This window comes from Lycium barbarum, chromosome 10 (assembly GCF_019175385.1).
Source record: "Lycium barbarum isolate Lr01 chromosome 10, ASM1917538v2, whole genome shotgun sequence".
Taxonomy (NCBI): domain Eukaryota; kingdom Viridiplantae; phylum Streptophyta; class Magnoliopsida; order Solanales; family Solanaceae; genus Lycium; species Lycium barbarum.
In genome coordinates this window covers 109,646,538-109,668,267 of record NC_083346.1, presented here as the reverse complement: position 1 = coordinate 109,668,267, position 21,730 = coordinate 109,646,538, and the positions used below count along the sequence as shown (strand labels likewise).

The following is a 21,730-nucleotide window of genomic DNA, read 5'->3' as shown; positions in this document are numbered from 1 at the left end:
ATGCAGACCTTACCCCCACCTTGGAAGGTAGGGAGGCTGTTTCTGAAAGACCCTCGGCTCAAAAAACAAAACAAGGGAAAAAAGTCAGATACCTACAAGCAAATCAAAGCAATGCGAAAATGAGAAATAACAAGAGTAAAGAAGTCATGATAACAACATGAAAAGACAAGACCCAACACATAAAAGCAGGGATCAAGGGCAATAAAAAGTAGAGCAAAACTACGCCTACTAGTGCGACAAAAAAGCGAGACTACCTACTAGCCTTCTATCCTAATCTGAGCCCTCCACAACCTCCTATCTAAGGTCATGTCCTCGGTAATCTGAAACTGCGCCATGTCCTTCCTAATCACCTCTCCCCAATATTTCTTTGGCCTTCCTCTACCTTTCCTAAAACCGTCCATAGGCAACCTCTTACACCTCCGCACTGGGGCATCAATGTCTCTCCTCTTCATATGCCCAAACCATCTCAGTCTCGCTTCCCGCATCTTGTCCTCCACCGATGCCACTCCTACCTTGTCCCGGATGTCCTCATTCCTGATCCTATCTCTCCTAGTGTGCCCACACATCCACCGTAGCATTCTCATTTCCGCGACTTTCATCTTCTGCACGTGAGAGTTCTTGACTGGCCAACACTCTGCCTGTACAACAGAGTCGGTCTAACCACCACTTTGTAGAACTTGCCCTTAAGTTTTGGTGGCACTTTCTTGTCACACAGAACTCCGGAAGCGAGCCTCCATTTCAACCATCCTGCACCAATACGATGTGTGACATCATCGTCAATATCCCTATTTCCTTGTAAAATAGACCCAAGATACTTGAAACTTCCTTTCTTTTGAATGACCTGGGTACCAAGCTTTATTTCCACATCAGCCTCCTGAGGTACGCCACTGAACCTGCACTCCAAGTACTCTTTCTTGGTCCTACTCAACTTGAATCCTTTAGACTCTAACGTCTGTCTCCAATCCTCTAGCTTAGAGTTAACTCCGCTACGAGTCTCATCAATCAAGACAATGTTATCTGCGAACAACATACACCATTGCACCTCACATTGAATTCGTCGCGTCAATCCATCCATCACCAAGGCAAATAGAAATGGGCTAAGGGCTGATCCCTGATGCAAACCCATCAGAACTGGGAAGTGCTCCGAGTCTCCTCCTATAGTCCTTACCCTAGTCTTGGATACATGATACATGTCCTTGATCACTCTAACGTACGCCACAGGTACACCTTTAGCCTCCAAGCATCTCCATAGAACCTCTCTTGGCACTATATTGTAAGCTTTCTCTAGGTCGATGATTACCATGTGCAAGTCCCTTTTCTGCTCCCTATACCAATCTCCTAACAATATGAATGGCTTCAGTAGTAGAACGCCCCGGCATGAATCCGAACTGGTTCTCTGAAATAGACACGTCTCTCCTCACCCTCATCTCTATCACCCTTTCCCACACTTTCATAGTGTGACTTAGCAGCTTGATACCTCTATAGTTATTGCAACTTTGAATGTCGCCCTTGTTCTTGTAAAAAGGAATCATTGTACTCCACCTCCATTCTTCGGGCATCTTCGCCGTCTTAAAAATGACATTAAGAAACCCAGTCAGCCACTCCAAGCCTGCCCTACTTGCACTCTTCCAAAATTCCCCAGGAATCTCGTCAGGTCCGGTCGCTCTTCCCCTGCATATCCTACGAACAACACCCTTAACCTCGCCGACCCCTATACTCCTACAATACCCACAATCACGATGCCTCTCAGAGTACTCCAAATCTCCCAACTCAAGGTCTCTGTCCCCGTCTTCGTTCAAGAGTTTATGGAAGTATGACTGCCATCTCCGTCTAATGAGAGCTTCCTCCACTAACACTTTGCCATCCTCATATTTAATGCACTTCACTTGATCCAGGTCGCGTGCCTTCCTCTCTCTCGCCTTGGTAAGTCTGAACAACTTCTTATCCCCGCCTCTGTCATCTAGTTCTGCATAAAGGCGTTCAAACGCCGCCGTTTTTGCTGCCGACACTGCCAACTTCACCTTTTTTCTCACCATCTTATACTTTTCCCTATTCGTCCGCTTCTCTTCGTCATACTTTTTGTCTATCAGCTTCGCATACGCCTGCTTCTTTGCTTCCACTTTACCTTGGACCTCCCCATTCCACCACCAATCCCCTCGGTGCACAGCATGGCGACCCCTTGAGACTCCCAGAACCTCTCTAGCTGCTTCTCTAATGCAACTGGCCGTCTTATCCTACATACTGCTAGCATCTCCCCTGCTCTCCCACCCCCCTAAAGCCATCAACTTCTCCCCTAATTCTTGGGCACTAGACAGAGTCAAACTCCTCCACCCGATCCTCGGCCGATCATTGGCGACCCTCTTCTTCTTCTTCCTCTTGATCTCCAAATCCATCGCTAATAGCTTATGTTGGGTCGTAAGATTCTCGCTCGGAATGACCTTGCAGTCTTTACAAAGACATTTATCATCCTTTCTAAGGAGCAAAAAGTCTATCTGCGTCGCTGCCACCGAGCTATGAAAGGTTACCAAGTTCTCCTCCTTCTTAGGGAAACTCGAGTTGGCTACCACCAAACCAAAAGGCTTAGCGAAATCTAGAAGTGAGACTCCTCCTCCGTTCTTGTCTCCGTAGCCAAAACCCCCATGCACATCATCATAACCCCTCGAAACAGACCCAATGTGTCTATTGAAATCTCCTCCTATGAATAACTTCTCAGTAGGCGGTATACCTCCCACCGCTTCATCCAAATCCTCCCAAAAATACCTCTTTACCTCATCGTCCAAGCCCGCTTGCGGTGCGTAAGCACTAATAATGTTCAAGGTGAAACCTCCAACGATCAACTTAATTGTCATTATCCTGTCATTGACCCTTCTAACCTCTACCACCTGATCCCTTAGCTCACTATCAACCAAGATGCCTACCCCATTCCTATCTCCCGACTTACCCAAGAACCAAAGCTTATACCCGTCCACATCCTTAGCTTTATGTCCTACCCATTTAGTCTTTTGGACGCAAGCAATATTAACCATCCTCCTCTTAAGAATCTTAACTAGCTCTATGGACTTTCCCGTTAAAGTTCCAATGTTCCAAGACCTTACTCTCAACCTAGTAGTTATATTAGCATCTACAGGCTTGTGAGCAACTCGGAAGATACTCATAAAGTTATAATTAACCCGTCAACTAGTAACATAGGAAATGGGTAGAATTGTCAAAAAATCAACTGGATTATCGAAAGCCATGACCCTGGAGATTTCTCTTATCTGATAAACCTTACAGTCTTCGTCAAGTTTCTCAATCACAAAAAAACTCATATCAATAGTTTATTTTCAGCTTTTAGTTAGTCACAACAAAATATTTTGATTGCCACTTTCTTGAATAGCTATAATGAAGTTTGAATCAGTTGAACAGTATAAAATCGAAGTCTCTGTGGGTATGATATCTGGACTTAAACATCATATATTACTTGTACGACCACGTATACTTGGGGGTGCGTTTGGGAGTAACAAGTTTTTGGCGCCATTGTCGAGGACTTAGAAAGATTTACTATTTTCTTATTTGAGTTTGTTTCTCTATTCAAGTCTTTACTATTTTTTTGTTTCTCTATTCAAGTCTTTACTATTTTCGTTGGTCTAGTTATGTCACTTCATGTTTCTCTTGTTTATGCCAAGCACTGGAAGTTCAGGAGAAGCATTAGTTGATCTTGATCCCGAAATCAAAAGAAATTTATGCAGACAGAGAAGAATTGCTGAGAAAGCCAGCAAAACTTGCTCTTAAAGCGGTAGAAAGGGAAAGAAACAAAAACAAGGATGAACAGGATGTGGGACCTGCTCAGGTGGCATAACCGTCTAGAGTTCCAATTCTAAACTATGCCAGACCCAGTCTGGCAAACTGCTAAGACCATTGTCAAGACGAAAATCAACCAACAATTCGAGCTGAAAGAAAGAACAGTGCGGCTCGTGCAAGCTACGTGCTAGTATATGGGTAAGCCAAATGAAGACCCACACAAGCATTTGATGCAGTTCGTGGACTTGAGTGAAAATTTCCAATACAGAGATGTCACAGACGATTAGGTGAAGATTGTATTATTCCCGTTCTCGTTGATTGGTGAATCTAAAGAGTGCTTTAATAATCTCCCCGCAAATTCTATTACTTTGTGGGAGATTTTATCGAGCAAATTTATCGAGAAGTTTTTTTCGATCCGAAAAATGAAAGAGCTTAGAGGGAAAATTGCCAACTTCACTCAGAAGGATTTCGAATCTCTATCATAGGCTTGGGAGAGGTTCAAGGGTTATTTATGAGATTGTTCTCATCATATGCAGCCCCTGAAGATTATTGTGCATTATTTTATTTAAGGGTTGAGGCATGATTCTAGTGCTTTGTTGAAAGTGTCCGCCCAGGGACAGATTTTGACCAAGACTTATGAGGAAATTGAAGCTTTACTCGAGCTTATATCTAAGGGCACTCAGGAATATCAAGATATGAGCCAGGGGTTACCACAAAAAGTCGTTGGGGTTCTTCAAGTAGATGATGTTACAGCTATTCGGGCCGATATAAGTACACTTACTAATGTGATATTAAGGGGTTTTCCTCAAGCTCAGCAGGTCCAATTAGTTCAACATATTCAGCAAGCAGTGTGTGTAAGTTTGGTAAGATTTATGATTATTCTAATTGTCTATTGAATCCAGAATCCGTCTATTATGTGGGGCAACAAAAACCATGATGGCGGAAATTGTGGGTACTTTTATGGAAACAATTATAATCCTCCATTCGGGAAGTAGGACTTCCACAAGCTGAACAATTATCAGCAAACTCAGGCTCAGCCAGCTAGCAATTTAAAAGAGATAATGAAACAACTCATAGCTCAACAACAGGTAATGCAGCAGCAAAATCAGAAAGTTCAGAGTGAGATGCATAAACCTATTCATGAGCTTGAGCGTCAAATGGGTCAGATGGCTATTATGCATAATGTTAGACCACACAGTGCTCTTTCTAGTGATGCTGAGAATAACCCAAAGGAGTGCAAGACAGTCACCTTGAGAAATGGCACAGAACATGAAAAAGTGCCTCCGAAAAAAAAAAAAACATAGCCGAAGCAGAACTTATCCCTATTAAGTGAGCTGAGCCAGAGCAGAAATTCGCAAAGCAGTCCGTAGAGAAAGTGGTTCGACGACCCCCTCTTTTTTCACTTCGACTTCAGAAACAGAAAGTAGATTCGGCTTGTAAGAAATTTCTTGAACTCTTTAAATCGGTACACATTAACATTCCTTTGGTGGAGCTTTTTCAAAAAGTTCCAAAATATGCTAAGTATATCAAAGATGTGGTTATGAACAAAAGGCATTAAATAGAGTTTGAAACTATTGCACTTACTGAGGAGTGCAGTTCTGGAGTGAGGAGTAAAATTCCTCCAAAATTGAAAGATCCCCGTAGCTTCACGATTTTGATTACTATTGGCAACATTGATGTTGGGCTAGAATTGTGTGACTTAGGTGCTAGTATTAATCTGATGCCTATTTCTGTATTCTGAACGTTAGGTTTGGGTGAGCCTAGGCCAACGACTATTAATTTGTAGCTAGCTGATCAATCTCTTGCTCATCCTAACGGTATTATTGAGGATGTTCTTGTGAAGGTAGGACCATTTATTCTGTCGGTTGATTTTGTAATACTTAATTATGAGGCAGATAAGAGTGTTCCTCTCATCATGGAAAGAGGATTCTTGGCTACTATTGATGCTGTGATCCGAGTTAAAAATTGGAAAATGTCTACGACAGTTGATAGATAAAAGGAGCCTTTTGATGTGTTTAAAGCTACCAAGCTTCCAGCCCATTATGAGGAGTTGAAGATGTCTACAGTTGTGGAGCCCGAGTTCACTAATGCAGACTTAGATCACTTTCTAGCTTTGCGAGATCCTTTGGAGACAGCTTCGGTGTATGGGTAGGATTTGATGGTTGATGCAGAAGTCGAGAAGTGTCTTAGCATCCTAGACACTTCATGTACTTATTTGCGAGTGAATACATCATTTGAGGAGTTAAACAGACCAGAGTCCTGGAAGAAGCCGAACCCGTGTAATTAAGAGTCTCCAGTTATTGAGTTGAAGCCATTACCTTCTTATTTTTGCCATGCTTTCTTGGGTAGTGAAAATACATTACCTGTGATCCTCTCTACTTATTTGACTGATATGCAGGTTGAAAGTGTATTGCGAGTGCTAACAGGTCGAATTCGAGTCCTTAGGTGGTCGATAACTGATATTTGAGGTATTAGTAGTTCTTTTTGCATTCACAAAATATTATTAGAAGAGGACAGCAAGCCCAATGTTGAATGCTAGAGACGATTGAACCCAATTATGAAGGAAGTAGTGAAGAAAGAGGTAATCAAGTGGCTTGACAATTGCATTATTTATCCCATCTCTGACGGTAAATGGGTGAGCCCTGTATAATGTGTCCCGAAGAATGGGGGCATGACTGTGGTAGAGAACGAGAAGAATGAATTGGTGCCTAAATGAACTGTTACTGGTTGGAGGATATGTATTGACTATCGCAAGTTAAACGGTACCAGAAAAGATCACTTTCCGTCGCCATTCATGGATCAGATGCTCAATAGATTGGCTGGGCACTATTATTATTGCTTTCTGGATGGCTATTCGGGCTATAATCAGATCATGATTGCACCAAAGGATAAGAAGAAGGCCACATTCATTTGTCTATATAATACATTTGCATTCCGGAGGATGCCTTTCGGTTTATACAACACCCCAGGTACGATCTAGAGATGCATGATGGCTATTTTCACCGATATGGTAAAAAAATATGAAGAGGCATTCATGGATGATTTCTCTGTCTTTGGAGATTCTTTTGATGACTGTTTGAACCATCTTAATCTCGTTTTAGCTTATTGTGAAGAAACAAACTTGGTACTTCACTGGGAAAAATACTATTTCATGGTTCGAGAGGGCATTGTTCTTGGGCACAAGGTATCGAGCAAGGGAATAGAAGTTGATAAGGTGAAAATTGAGGCGATTGAAAATTTTCCACCACCCGTTTCAGTTTGAGGAGTGCGCATTTTTCTTGGGCATGCAGACTTTTATCAACGGTTCATCAAAGATTTCTCTAAAGTTGCTAATGAGATGTGCAAGCTATTAGAAAAAGATGTGATGTTTATGTTCAATAAAGCCTGTCTGACGGCTTTTGATAAGTTGAAGAATAGATTAGTGTTTGTTCCTATTATCATCGCACCCAATTGGTCTTTGTCATTTATTTTGATGTGTGATGCAAGCGATTTTGCTGTAGGAGCTGTCCTTGGTCAGAAGAGGGACAAGATATTTCATCCGAAATATTATGCCAGCAAGACACTTGATGAACCCAGATGAACTACACGGTTACAAACAAGGAGTTATTGGCGGTACTGATGATACTACAGTTTGCTACTTATTTGCAAAGAAGGGTGCGAAGCCGAGGCTTATACATTAGGTACTGCTGCTACAAGAGTTTGACATTGAGATTCTTGACCGAAAGGGCATAGAAAATCAAGTAGCAGACCACTTATCGAGATTGAAAGATCGGGAACATATAGGTGAAACAGTGGTGATTAAGAAGACTTTTCCTGATGACCAACTTTTTGCTCTTCAGTCAGCTCAGGTGCCATGTATGCAGACATGGTGAACTTTATAGTGAGTGATATTTATCCCCCTGGTGCTAATTACGAGAAGAAGAAGTAGATTTTGCATGATAGTCGTTTCTATATATGGGATGAGCCCTATCTCTACAGGGTTGGCACAGATCTACTAATTGGAAGGTATATTCCAGAGGACGAGGTCCCTGTGATTCTTTAGAAGTGTCACTCATAACCCAATGGTGGACATCACGCTGGTGAAAGAACAACTGTAAAGGTACTTCAGTCCGATTTATATTAGCCTACTTTGTTCAAAGATGTTCATGAATTTGTGAAAGCCTGCGATAGCTGCCAGAGAACCGAAAATATCTCCAAGCGTCATGAAATTCCATTGAAGGGCATCTTGGAGATTGAACTATTTGATGTGTGGGTATCGACTTCATAGTTCCCTTCATACCGTCCAAGGGAAATAAGTACATGTTGGTTGTTGTAGATTATGTCTTGAAGTGGGTGAAAACCATTACACTTCCTACCAAGGATGCTAGTGTGGTAGCAATATTTATGAAGAAGAATATATTCACGAGGTTTGGAACCCCGAGGGCCATCATCAGCGATCAAGGTACGCACTTTTTAAACAGGCTCTTTGATAAATTATTTCTCAAGTATGGGGTGAAACACAAGGTAGCGACGGCTTATCATCCTCGGACGAGTGGTCAAGTAGAGGTATCGAATCGAGAAATTAAGAGAATCTTAGAGAAGACTGTTAGCGTGAGTAGGAAAGATTGGTCGGTGAAACTCAATGATGCTCTGTGGGCATACAAAATAGCCTACAAAACTCCCATTAGCACATCTCCATATAAGCTTGTCTTTGGTAAGGCGTGTCATCTACTGGTTGAGCTTGAGCATAGAGCTTATTGGGCGCTAAAGAAGCTGCCATTAACTTGGTAAAAGCTGGTAAAAAGAGGTTATTGCAGTTGCGCGAGTTAGATGAATTTCGTTATCATGCATATAAGAACGCGAAAATGTACAAGGAGCAAATTAAGAGATCGCACGATAGTGAAAAGAGGTTGTTGCAATTGCATGAGTTAGATGATTCTTCCTTTTTGCTTAGGAGTATTCTTAAAAAAAGAAAGATATAAAATACACAAAAAAATGCAAAAAGATTTTGTTTTCTAGTTTAGTAGGCCCTTGGTAGTGGCATAAGTTGCCCGTTAGGATTATTTTTTAGTCGTAGAAAGGGCTTTTCCTGATGACGGGTGGATGACAACCTGCTTGAGGGAAAATTAGTCCATAGGAGGACCATTCAAATACTAGGTGCTCGGATTCGGTGAAATATTGGCAATGTGAGCTATTCTTCATTTTGATTTGAAAGCATGCTGTGAAAATAGATGACCTCTCTCGAAATACTAAATTCTTGTTGTATTTGACTCATGCATGACCTACTTGGCATTGGTTGATATGTTGTTGCTTGATTCGAGGGAAATATGATCCTTCTTGCGTTGATTATGTGCCGTGTGTGTAAGGATTTGATCTGTATCCATGCTATGTATTTTATGTCAACAACTTGCCCCGTGTGTTCGCCGAAATAAAGTATGTTGGAACTTAGGAAGTGATAGAGGAATTTCTTTGTTAGCTTAAATTTAACCTTTTCCTACCTACCAGTGCTTGTAATTATACCTTAGTTAACCCTATTGAGCCTTTTCTTTGGTAGCAGTCAATATAGCCTTAACCTTTCATTCTAAGTAGCTTGTTTTGATCCAATACACTCCTTGAGCACTTTAACGATGACTTATGGTAATTGGAGTTGGGATATGAAAAAAAAGGGGAGGGATTATTGGTTGCATTCTAGGGAGGTATATAAGTGCACCGAAGAAAAGTAATTTTAGCTTGTTAGTACGAAATCAAAAAAAAAGAAGAAGAGAAAAACTGAACTAAAAAAAAAAGATAGTTGGTTTTATCGAATTAAAGTTCCCTTCTAACTCGTGTCTCTAAAAAAAAGGGTGCTTAGACAAAAAGAAATAAATGGGTATAACTTGGGTAAATTTGGGTGTGTGTTGTTGCACCCTATTTTAACTGAGGGCTAAACAAAGCACAACTTATGGAACTCTGAAATAGTTAATTATGTACAGAGTCGCCATCTAGTATTTAAGGTATACTAGGGTACCTATAAATTATTAATATATGCAGCTTAACATGGTCTACGAAAATAAGTGAGATTCTAGGTAAGGGTTCAAATTATTCCGAAGGGAAGGTGTTAGGCATCCTTCAGAATCCACAAATGTGGTTCCCGGCTGGACCAATTTAACTATACGAGGGATGTGTAAAATAAAAAAAAAGCTTTATTATTTACAAAAATTAATATAATTTAGACTAAAGAATAACTAATATGACTATTCACATAAATAATCATGCAATACATATTTTTTACATATGTGATATAATAATTACTTTTTTTTAAAAAAAGGTTATGTGCAACTTAGAAACTTGGGTATGTGACAAAGGTATAAAAAGAAAATGGACATGAAATTATTTTGCACTCGAAGTGAGTTAACTAATTTAACTAGTTAAGTATGTACGCCTAATCAATTAATTATGAGAGTACATTCTAAAGCCTAAACATTGAGGCAAATCACCCTATTTATTCACTTAAGTGTGTTAAGCTATTGAATTAAAACTCTAGCGAAACATGATAACTATCAGAATATTAACTACAAAAATAATAACTGTCTAATATTAATTTATCTAAAACACATAAAATTTAAATCACCTAAGCAGATCATAAATAAATACCACTAGCCTACACCCTAAAAAGTAAAGTTTCACTATATTTTATGCTTGCATAATTTAAGAATGTAAAAAAAAATAATAAAAAAAAATATATATATATATATAAACAAAGAATTTAAGAAGCTATTTGAACTTCTTTGAGTGCCATCTTCCAAAAATAACTTCAGATACCTGCATGAGACTTAATAAAAAATGTTAGTAAGAAAATAAATAATTATCAGACGAAATAAAAAATAATAAATAAACTTAAAATAAAAATCCGTCTTTGTACATGGAAGACCTTGGAAATCGACGGAAATTTCTTCATCGGCCATATCAGAAAATATCTAAAATGCAGTACCTGTAATATCAGGTAAACACCAAAGTGTAACATCTGGAATATCAGTAAAATATCAAAGTATAGCGTCTAAATATCAAGATGAAACTGTTCTCGAACAACTCTAAAGTAGCAGACTTCTTTGCCAAAAAAAAAATAAAAAAAAAATAGCAACAATGGCTAGGCCAAACAACTAACAACAATAAGGAGCAACAAATCTACTCAAAATGCAACCATCATAGGCTAAGTACAGAGGCTATTTTTCTCAGATTCAGCAGCTAACAGCAATAATGAGCAGTATCTATTCTGTTCGAACAAGCTAGTGGAAGTTTCAACCAAGGAATCATATGTGAAATACTCCCAAAAGAGATTTAAGTAGACAAGATTTCAGCATCATTTTACAGCAAACATAACAGCCCAGTGGCAGCTCGAGAGTGCAATGTTTCAGGCTCCAAGAACAGTAATAACTTAAAGAGTGCATTAGAATCAGGATAGAAGACCAACGAAGCAACAGCTCAAAGAACAACCTTAGCACAAGATCATCTCAAACAACAGCCATAGAGAACTCTTAAGTACAACAACATATTGTCCATAACAAGTGGCTCACATAATCAATAGACATAACAACAACTAAATGAAAACAGCCCATAGTAGGAGCTCAGAAGGACTGTACTAGCACCATCAAAATACAATAGCTCAAGTGTAGTTTCAGTTTCTGTTTTTATAAATGCAGCAACCGAACACTTCAAATGCAACATATTTCATCTTAAAGCAGCCAGTACTTAGCAGCGGACAGACCAAAAATGCAGCAGCCATTTTTTCCATATGTCATCAAGAATGTGGCATTTTCACCCTAAATAACACAGCAATCAGTTGGCCAAAATGTAGGTAGTAAATCAGACCTAAAATGAGGCAAAAAAAATGGCCTAAAACGCGGTAGAAAATGGCCAAAAAATGCAGGCAGTAAATCCATCCCAAAACGGGGTGAAAATGGCCCAAAACATAGTAGAAAATGGCCAAAAAAACGCAGCAGCGTTGGCCTCCAATTGCAGCAGCGAAATCAGTCCCAAAAATGAGGTGAAAATGGCCTAAAACACAGTAGAAAATGACAAAAAATGCATGCAGTAAATCAGTCCCAAAACGGGGTGAAAATGGCCCAAAACATAGTAGAAAATGGCCAAGAAACGCAGCAGCGTTGGCTTCCAATTGCAGCAGCGAAATCAGTCCCAAAAATGAGGTGAAAATGGCCTAAAACACAGTAGAAAATGACCAAAAACACAGGCAGTAAATCAGTCCCAAAACGAGGGAGAATGGCCCAAAACATCAATGCTAACAAAGTATTAATCAAATGATGTCGAAGCAACGTAGAACGAGCAGCTAAGTGGATCATCTACTCATGTTTGGCGGAAAGTCTATAGCGAAAATTATAGCACCTTGAAATTTAAAAACATTAGTCGATTTTTCTCAAAATACACCAGCGAGCTTTGGCAAAGTACATCAGTCATTAGGCTTAAAATGGTCACCAACAGGGCAGCCCAATAACAAATAGCAACAACATGGAAGTGGAAAACTTATCCCAAAATGGGCAGCAACACAGGGCGAACAGCGATAACAAACAGCCTATGAGGCGAAGTAATAACGATCAACAAACCACAGCCGGCAAGGCTCAAATAAATACATTAACGAAGGCAAGGCAAACAATGATATGTTTAAAGAAAGGAAAGAAACAACTTGTGGGTGTCAAATAGCCAAGCCTAGCCAGAAACAACAGCGACCAACGTATTGAGGCTCAGAAATATTATTTGCGGCTTTTACCAGGGAAATGGAGGTGTCGCCACGGCTGCGGACTGGTTGAAGTAAGGGTGGCGATGGGAGGAGAACGAAAAGGAAAATGGGGGGAAGGGCGGCGTGGCTGCTCCGGTATGAAGGAGAAAGAGAAAAAGGAAAGAGGAGGAGGGTGACGCTGTGGTTGGCCGTTTCGTGGTGGTTGGAGTTCACCGGAGCTCCGGCGTGGAGGGGAGTGGCGGCGGCTGTGGAAAAAAAATGAGAGGTGGGAAAATGTTTAGGGCTTCTTTTGTTGGAAGAGAGCCCAAAATCTGAAAATTAAGTGTGGTGTGTTATGTAGAAGATGAATACCCCTCCTTTTCTTATAATGCAAAATGGCCCCTGTTTTGTCCAAAGAATAGAAGATTGCACCCTTTTGTCTCCTCAATGCTTACCTTAATCCCTTTTTTTTTTTAAAAAATGATGAAACCTTGACTTGATCGGATTTTACTCTACGTTGAAAAAATTAATTACTCCGATTTTCTCTGCACTGTCAGACTGTACTAAGATATAGTTAATTAATACATGTATAAATAATAACGCAAGTATAAAATATAAACCTTAATGTCTATGATATGAAAATGTATTGCTATAAAATTAAGAAACAATTATTAATTGCACAAAAATGATAATATTACGCTGTACATGTGCAAAATAATGATTCTTGAAAAAATGACAATAAATTGAGAAAATTCCTAAAATAAGGATAATCATCAATAAATTGTTGAAAAAAAATGTAAAAATGTGTAAAACAATGTATTTCGTGCTCTTTAACGAATCAGGGCCCCCCAAAACGTTAATTTTAAGCACGTCGAGCCAAAATTAGGTGTCAACATGTGTTGGTATTGTTAGTGGTTGGCGAAGAAAGTGGAATTGAAAAAATATTGTATGTATTAAAGTGCTTGGGGAGGTTAGTCACTATTAACCAAATATTTCTACCCATCCCATATCCTACATTACAACCCTTAAAGTCTTCTTTGATCCTAGGTTCGGTATGCTTATATTAGCTAAGCGGTTACACTACGGGAAAGCCTATGGTACATCATATTAGCACGTGATATTCTTTTTGGAGAGTGAGCGTATTTGTTGAATTCATGTTCATTGAAATGAAGTGAATCTTGTGAGATGTATGGACAATTCCCTTCTCGTAAGGGCACTTAGTTGACAATAAAATGGTGAAATGTTGGATTCTTGGTTAGGTAGAAATGATTGCTTTGTATTTTAAGTGGGGTCTTTGAGCCATGTTGTTCTTGGAAGAAATTGTTTTTGAGAGGGTTGTTGGTGGTTGTTTTTATCGGAAACTCTGATTTTTGGTATGTCTTTCGAAAGAATTTGCTCAAGTGATTGATTTTTTTGAAATAGCCTTATTAGCCGAAGCCTAAGTAGACCTATTTGAATGGCATCATTGTGAATATGGTAGGGTGGTATAGGTAAGTGTTTGCTCGAGGGCGAGCAAAGTCTAAGTGGGGGGTGGTGATATTTGGCACAAATATCGATATTTAGCGTCACTTTACCTCTCATTCTTAGGACTTTAATTGTATTTTCTATGATGGAATTGTTGCATTCGCGCTTATGTTGGTATGTTTTGTGTGTTTAGGTACAATGAGGACAAATGATGAGAAACCCGGCAGTTTGGTCGAGGTTGGGAATCAAGAACCAAGTGTGCACGTGAAGAGGTGAAGAAAAGCAGCGCACCAAGCCGAAATTGACACCTGGGCATCGCCCCAGGCGTTGCGCTGGGTGACACCCCAATGCAAAAAGGAGAATCACTGAAGCGAAAAAGAGAACCTGGAAATTCCTCTTGGGCGACGCCCCAAGCCAATTTCGTGCAATGTTTTCCCGTTTCGATCGGGATTTGGTCTACTTATTTTAGTTTTAACCCTAGACTATAGATAGACGTTATGAGTTGTAAACAACTTGCGGGGATTTTGTTAAGACTTGTAAGCCGTCGTCCTATTTTCTCCCTCTAGAATTATTTTACTTTCTTCTTTTCAATCCTAGATTATTCATGAATTCTTGTTCTTCATCTAAAATCATGAGTAGCTAAACTTCTTAATTCTGGGGTTGTGCCGAAAGACGTGATAGTTGGTTTGGAGACAATTTCTATCGGTTAAATTTCCTTAATTTGGGCTTCTTATTTATTCTTGATCGTAATTGTTTGATTATTTGGCCAACAGTTGAACACAATTTCTGGTGTGTGAATTGGACTAGGGATAGTGAATTTGCATGCGTAACAAGAATAAATAGGGCTTGTTCGATATAATCGTTTCGCTAATGAGGATAGGAATATACCCTTTAGCCTTGCTTAGTTGAATACGGAGAAATAAATGCGTTCTTGTTACCTCTGACGACCATAGGGATATAGGCGTTATATTAGCATCTACAGGCTTGTGAGCAACTCGGAACATACTTATAAAGTTAAAATTAACCCGTCAACTAGTAATCCAGGAAATAAGATAGGTAGAATTGTCAAAAGATCAACTGGATTGTCGAAAGCCATGACCCTGGAACTTTCTCTCATCTGATAAACCTTACAATCTTCGTCACGAGTTTCTCAGTCACAAAAACACTCATATCAATTGTTTATTTTAAGTTTTTAGTTAGTCACAACAAATACTTTGATTGTCACTTTCTTGAATAGTTATAATGAAGTTTGAATAAGTTGAACAGTATAAAATCTAAGTCTCTGTGGGTACGATATCTGGACTTAAACACCCTATATTACTTGTACGACCACGTATACTTGCTTGTGCGTTTGGGAGCAATAGGTAGCTATACTTTTGCCTTGATCCTTTTGTTGAATCCCTAATTTTTGCACCCTGCTTCATTGAGCACTATAGCTTAGACTGTGAATAATTGATAAATTTGTCGAAGGGATGGTCGAGACTAATGGTGACCAGTGATAACTGTAAAGTGATGAAAAGATCCTCTTAGAAAGAATGTGAAATGAAAAAAAAAAAAGAATAAAAGTTACTTGCAAAAATAAATGATCGAAACGTTCTTGATACGAGGAAAATACTTACCAAACTATATGTTGAGGAGAGTGATGAAAAAAAAAGAGAAAAACATAACGTGCAATGCATTCTAAAAGTAGAAAGTGCTTAGGAAAGTGTAAGTTACTGTTATAGAGTTGTTCTACCCATCCTCTAGCTAACTTTACGACCCGTTAAAGTCCTATTTGTCGAGCTTACCTACATTAGTAGAGATGTACCTATAATGGGCAAGCCTATAGTTCTTTGTGCATGCATGCAAATTCGTTTGTGCGTGTGAGAGTTGTTCTTTGATGCTATGTCTTTAAATTATACTATTTGATTCTTTGATTTGAGTGCGTGGACTATATTTTCTCGTGAGAGCACTTGTTTTATGATAGATAGATGATATATTTTCTAGCGAGCTTAAATGTGATGAGTTAAAGTCCGTCTCTGAGGTTAGGAGGTTAGAAGTATGGTGTTTAATTGTGTGACTTGTTTATCTTGCATGATGATCACGGAGAGTATATTTGATGGTTTGAGTTGCTATACGGCCTAATAGTTGATATCAACCAAAGTGATGGCGCTCCTAAGCTTGGCTTATTGAGAGTGTTTTAATGCTTGATCAAAGATGAGCAAGAGTCTAAGGCGTCATTTGTCACTACTAAAAAACTGCCAAAATTCGACGGACTGCATCGCTTTGAAAAACCGACAGAAAACTGACGCAATGCGTCGGTTTTGTGTATTTCTAATTTTTTAATTAAAAAACCGACGGACAACGTTGGCTTTTTACGCGGAATTTTGAAATTATGTTTACGCCAATTTTGTTTACAAAAACCGACGTCCCACGTCGGTTTTATTAAAAAAAGTTAACATTGGTTTTAGTTTTAAAAATATATTAAATAATTTATAATTCATTTTATTTTTTAAAATATTAATAAACGAAATTCTTTTAAATAAACCGACGGACTACGTTGGCTTTCAATTTTTTTTAGGTCAAAGGCGGGTCAACAATCTAAAAAAATTGACGGACTGCGTTGGTTTGTCCGTCGGTTTTTTTTTTTTTTAACAATATGAACCAAACGGGTTTGGCATTTCATTTCTCATCTTCACCAAAAAAGATACCCACTTCCCTCTTAAATAACAAACCCTAATCCGCCGCCCAACCCCGCCACCTGCTAGCCGCCGATGACTCCCCACACCACCTGCACAGCCCATCCCTGCCTACCCCGGCCTCATTTTTAACTTCTAAATTGAGGTTAGTTTCTTTTAAATTAGGGTTTTTAAAATACTTTCAATTTTAGTTTTACCTGTAGATTTTAGGCCTAATGTTAGTCTATTTAGCTTTGTTGAACATCATTTGTAATGTTATTAATGTTGAATTTGTGAAAAAAATATAAACTTTATTTGACTAGTTTACTTTTCATTTTTTTTTTTGCTTGAGATTGTGCTATATTTTATATTCATTGTCAATGTATTTGTGTTAGCTTAGTTATCATTGTTTGCAATATTATTGATGTTGAATTTGTGCAAAAATGTATACTTTGTTTGACCAGTTTTTTTTTTTTTTTGGGGGGGGGGGGGGGGTGGGATTGTGCTTTTTGTTAGAATCCATAAGTTAGTAGAATTGTTATTGAGCATTCAAAATTAGAATTAGTTGAGATTGTGCTTTTCAAAGTTAGAATTGTTAAGTTATTATATTTCTATAACCTCAAAACTAAAATGTAGATTTTATTTGATAGATTTACTTTTCAATTTTTAGAATTGGTTGGGATTGTGCTTTTCAAAGTTATAGTAAAATTAGAATCCATAAGTTATTAAAGTTAGAATTGTTATTGAGAATTCAAAGTTAGAATTGGTTGGGATTATGCTTTTCAAGGTTAGAATTGTTAAGTTATAATATTTCTATAATCTCAAAACTAAAATGTAGACTTTATTTGGCTAGAGTTACTTTTCAATTTTTAGAATTGGTTGGGATTGTGCTTTTCCAAGTTATATTAAAGTTAGAATTCATAAGTTATTAAAGTTAGAATTGTTATTGAGAATTCAAAGTTAGAATTGATGATTGTGCTTTTCAAAGTTAGAATTGATTGTGATTGTGCTTTTCAAAGTTAGAATTATTAAGTTATAATATTTCTATAACCTCTAAACTAAAATGTAGACTTCATTTGACTAGATTTACTTTTCAATTTTTAGAATTGTAGTAGTTTGGATTTCATAATGGACTTATGTTTTATGCTCTATGGACTTATGTTAAAATTATGTAGAACTAGTTAATGGTACTTTTGGTTGGGCATTTGAATATTTTGAACTTTGAAGGTCTATTTAGATCGAATTTGATGTGTTTAGATAGTGCTTGATGTGTTTGATTGTTACTTAAGGTGATTTTATGTGTTGTAGCTCTTTTAGAGTTGATTTGGAGCATTTTAGTGCTGGTTTTGAGCAGATTTTTGTGCTGGTTTTGTGCAGGTTTGGCTGCAGAAAATGCAGCAATTGCATGCAGGAAGTTTTTCAGAAAATCAAAGCAATCCGTCGGTTTTTTAATTTAAAAAAATATAAATTAAATAAAAAATCGACGAACTCAATCGATTTTATATAAAATTTATATTATTTCTTTTTAAATTAAAAGAATTAAAAACTAAAAAAATCGAAGCAGTCTGTCGGGTTTTTTTTTTTTAATTATTGGATAAAAAAGCGACGGACTGCGTAAGCGACGCAGTCCATCGATTTTCGGAAACCGACGCTATGAAAACCGACGGACCGTGTTGGGTCGGTTTCCCATTAGTTTTGTCTGTCGATTTTTGACAGTTTTTTAGTAGTGTGTTTTCATTAAGATTAAAATATCTGAATCTGAATGATTAAGATGTTGTCTCTAGATCTGAACACTGAATGATTAAAACTGTTTGTTTTCAACATCTGAATGTGTATAATATATTTATTTAAACATAATAAATATACAATTCAAATAAAAGGGATAGGGGTGGGGTTAGGGGTGGAGCTGGTGGTTGTGGATATATTTTTGGTAAAAATTATTCATACAAAAATACATCTTCAAGATGGTAAAGACTTTGTCAATATCTTAATGATTTAGACATGTTCAGACCAAGTAAGTGCTTAAATCTTAATATAAACAAATGCACTTAATAGCCTAAGGTTAGAACTATTAAGATAATGACCTCCATTAAGTGTAAACAAATCAGGCCTTAGTGTGGGGTAGTGATCTTCGGCCTGAAATGCATATACTTAGTCATTATGTGCCTCACATTTTAGTGGTTTTATCATCGTTTGAGTACAAATTATTAGATGCTTAGTACTATATTTTTTAATGTCATGACCACAAAAAATGAGTAATTTGCGGAGGGTAAAAGTGCAATTCGCAGAGGTTAAAACCTCCGCGAATTGTAATTTTTAACCTCCACAAATTACATATTTCTTTGTAGTCATGTGTAGGAATAAAGTGGTGTAAAGAAAAAAGCAAGGAATGAAAAAAAGGGGACAGAAAACGTATCTGGCAATAGCTACGATGCAAGGACTCTGCTGGTTGACTTCATCTTGGTTAATTGTGTTGGAGATTCTATTCTCTCCTATCCTTCCTTTACTGTTCTATGGTCTTCTATTTTCTGAGGTAGAAACTACTTTAGTGGTCTGATGTTGTCCTGTGTTAATGTCTTCCTTCTGATGTGAAACTTTGTCATTGTTCTTTTCTTGCTTACTATCTTGTTCTTGACCCTACATTTCCCTTCATTGTTTCCCTACACCTTACAGTGAGTATAATATTCTGGAGCACCTTCTAAAGGAAATAAAAATACTCAAAGGAATAATATAAGCACAAGCGGAAGACTCAACAATGGCTATATAGAAGAAATTTATCAAACTAGAGAGAGAAGGTAGGAGACTTTACTTAATAACTCAAAACTCTTGAATCTCACTACAATAAAATATGTGACATAGCATCCCTATTTATAATACTAGAAACCAAAATAGACTAGGACTAGAAAACTCATTCCAATATGAACTAGACAAATAAATCCTAACTAAATATGAATTAAATAAGTACCAATACCAATCCTAAACAACTTTGGATTAGTAATCTTGGTTTAATTCCAACATAGCCTCCCTTAAACCAAGATCATCAACCTTGAGCGTGCCCTTAACAATATCATATCTTGTAGAAGTCAACCACCCCAGACTCTCGAACAATTTCCTGAAGTACATAGCATCAACAAACTTGCGAGTGTCGTCTTTAGTCAGCTTCAGTTTCTCTTCAACAAGATTCAAAGTTAATTTGGCTTTCTCCATCTTCAAAATATCATGAGCATATTTTTTCTTCTTTTTGTATCCTTCAATAACTCGTCTTGATTTAAAATCATCTGCTTCTTCACTTGATTTGTACTTGGTCTTATGTGCCCATCCGACTCTAGTTGACCTTTCAATAGGTGGTAGAGCAGTATCATCAACAAATAATTTTTCTTCAAGCTCCTCAAAATATACAATCTCAGATAATGGTTCAAAATTGATTGTGTTTTCAATATCCAGAATCATGCACGTCAATGGTGGATCTGAACCCTTAATTATTTCTGCTTCAATTTTGGGTAAATCATCAAAAACTTGCTCTTGATGAACTCTTTTGCTTCTTTCATCACTAGATTCATCTTCAATACCTTCAAACAATTTTTCTTGTGTGATAATGGCGGGTACTGTTAGGTGTGGAATTGGCCAAACAAGTCAATTCTTTTGTTCACATAGTCGTGATGTAAGCGCTTACCTCATAATAGTCGTGATGTAAGCGCTTACCTCATCATAGGAAATTCATTCCTATAAATAGGTAGCTTATGGTTCATTTGTAAGATATCATTAAGATCATTTGCTATACACATCCCAAGAGAGAAAAAATCTAAGAGAAATACTCTTAGTGAAAGGCCTAAGTAAGAGAAGGTCTTTGAGAGAATTTTCTGTGGTAAAATTCTTGAGTGTAATTGGGATTAGGGTTGTGAGGTTGAGTGTTGTAAACACTTGTAATATTTCTTCTTTAATAATATCTGCAGCAGCAACGTGGACGTAGCTCTCACATTGAGGGTGAACCACTATAAATCTGTGTGTGCTATTTATTCTTCGCTTACATCACGGCGTAAGTAGGTTCTGTCTAAGGAGGTTGGTATTTAAGTGGTCCAGCTGTGACCCTCCAATCTTTCCTGGGAACCTGCTTACAAAGGTCGGATTTGGGATTCAAATCCTAACAACTGGTATTAGAGCAACAGGTTGTGTTGTGATTTAGAAACGATGGGAGGCGAAGATGGTACGACGCACGGCATCGGTAAATTCGATGGTACAGATTTTGCGTTCTGGAGAATGCAAATTGAAGATTATTTATATGGCAGAAAGCTTCATGAACCTCTGAGTCCGAAACCAGAGGAGATGAAGCAAGCAGATTGGGATCTCCTCGACAGACAAGTTCTGGGAGTCATTCGACTGACGCTGTCGAAGAACGTTGCTCACAACGTGGCAAAGGAGAAGACCACCGCAGATATGATGAAGGTATTGTCTGACATATATGAGAAACCTTCGGCAAATAATAAGGTATTTCTCATGAAGAAACTATTTCATCTAAAGATGATGGAAAATGCTCATGTTGCTGCACACATAAATGAATTCAATACCATTGTAAATCAATTGTCATCGGTAAAAATTGATTTCGATGATGAAGTACAAGCTCTAATTTTGTTGGCATCCCTACCAAATAGTTGGGAGCCAATGAGAGCAGCGGTTAGTAATTCTGTCGGCAGTGACAAACTAAAGTTCAACGATGTTAGGGATCGTATCCTTGCTGAGGAGGTGCTCAGGACAGATTCGGGAGAGGCATCGACGAGTTCTGCTTTTAATGTTGAAAACAGAAGCAAAAATTATGACAGAAACTACAACCGAAATAGGGGCAGATCGAAGTCAAGGAATGGCAGGGGTCAATCCAGACCAGGACGAACACATGAGTGTTGGAACTGTGGAAAACTAGGTCACTTCAAAAAGAACTGCAGGGCGCCAAAGAAGGAGGACAACAAGGGGGCTGGAATCAACGCTGCTACGGAAGACATTGGCGATGCGTTGTTGCTATCGGTTGACAGCCCGATAGACTCTTGGGTGCTTGACTCAGGAGCGTCCTTTCATACCACCCCACATCATGATATAATGACAAACTACGTGGCTGGGAATCTCAGCAAAGTTTATTTAGCCGATGGAG

The 21,730-nt window shown here is 38.2% G+C and overlaps 1 non-coding gene across 1 annotated transcript; it reads right to left on the bottom strand.

Moving 5' to 3' along the window:
* Nucleotides 1-4,208: 4,208 nt before the first annotated feature.
* Nucleotides 4,209-4,316, bottom strand: LOC132616322 (small nucleolar RNA R71). The gene has a single exon (XR_009573111.1). It is a non-coding gene; the product is annotated as a small nucleolar RNA R71 (small nucleolar RNA).
* Between the last annotated feature and the right edge of the window lie 17,414 nt (nucleotides 4,317-21,730).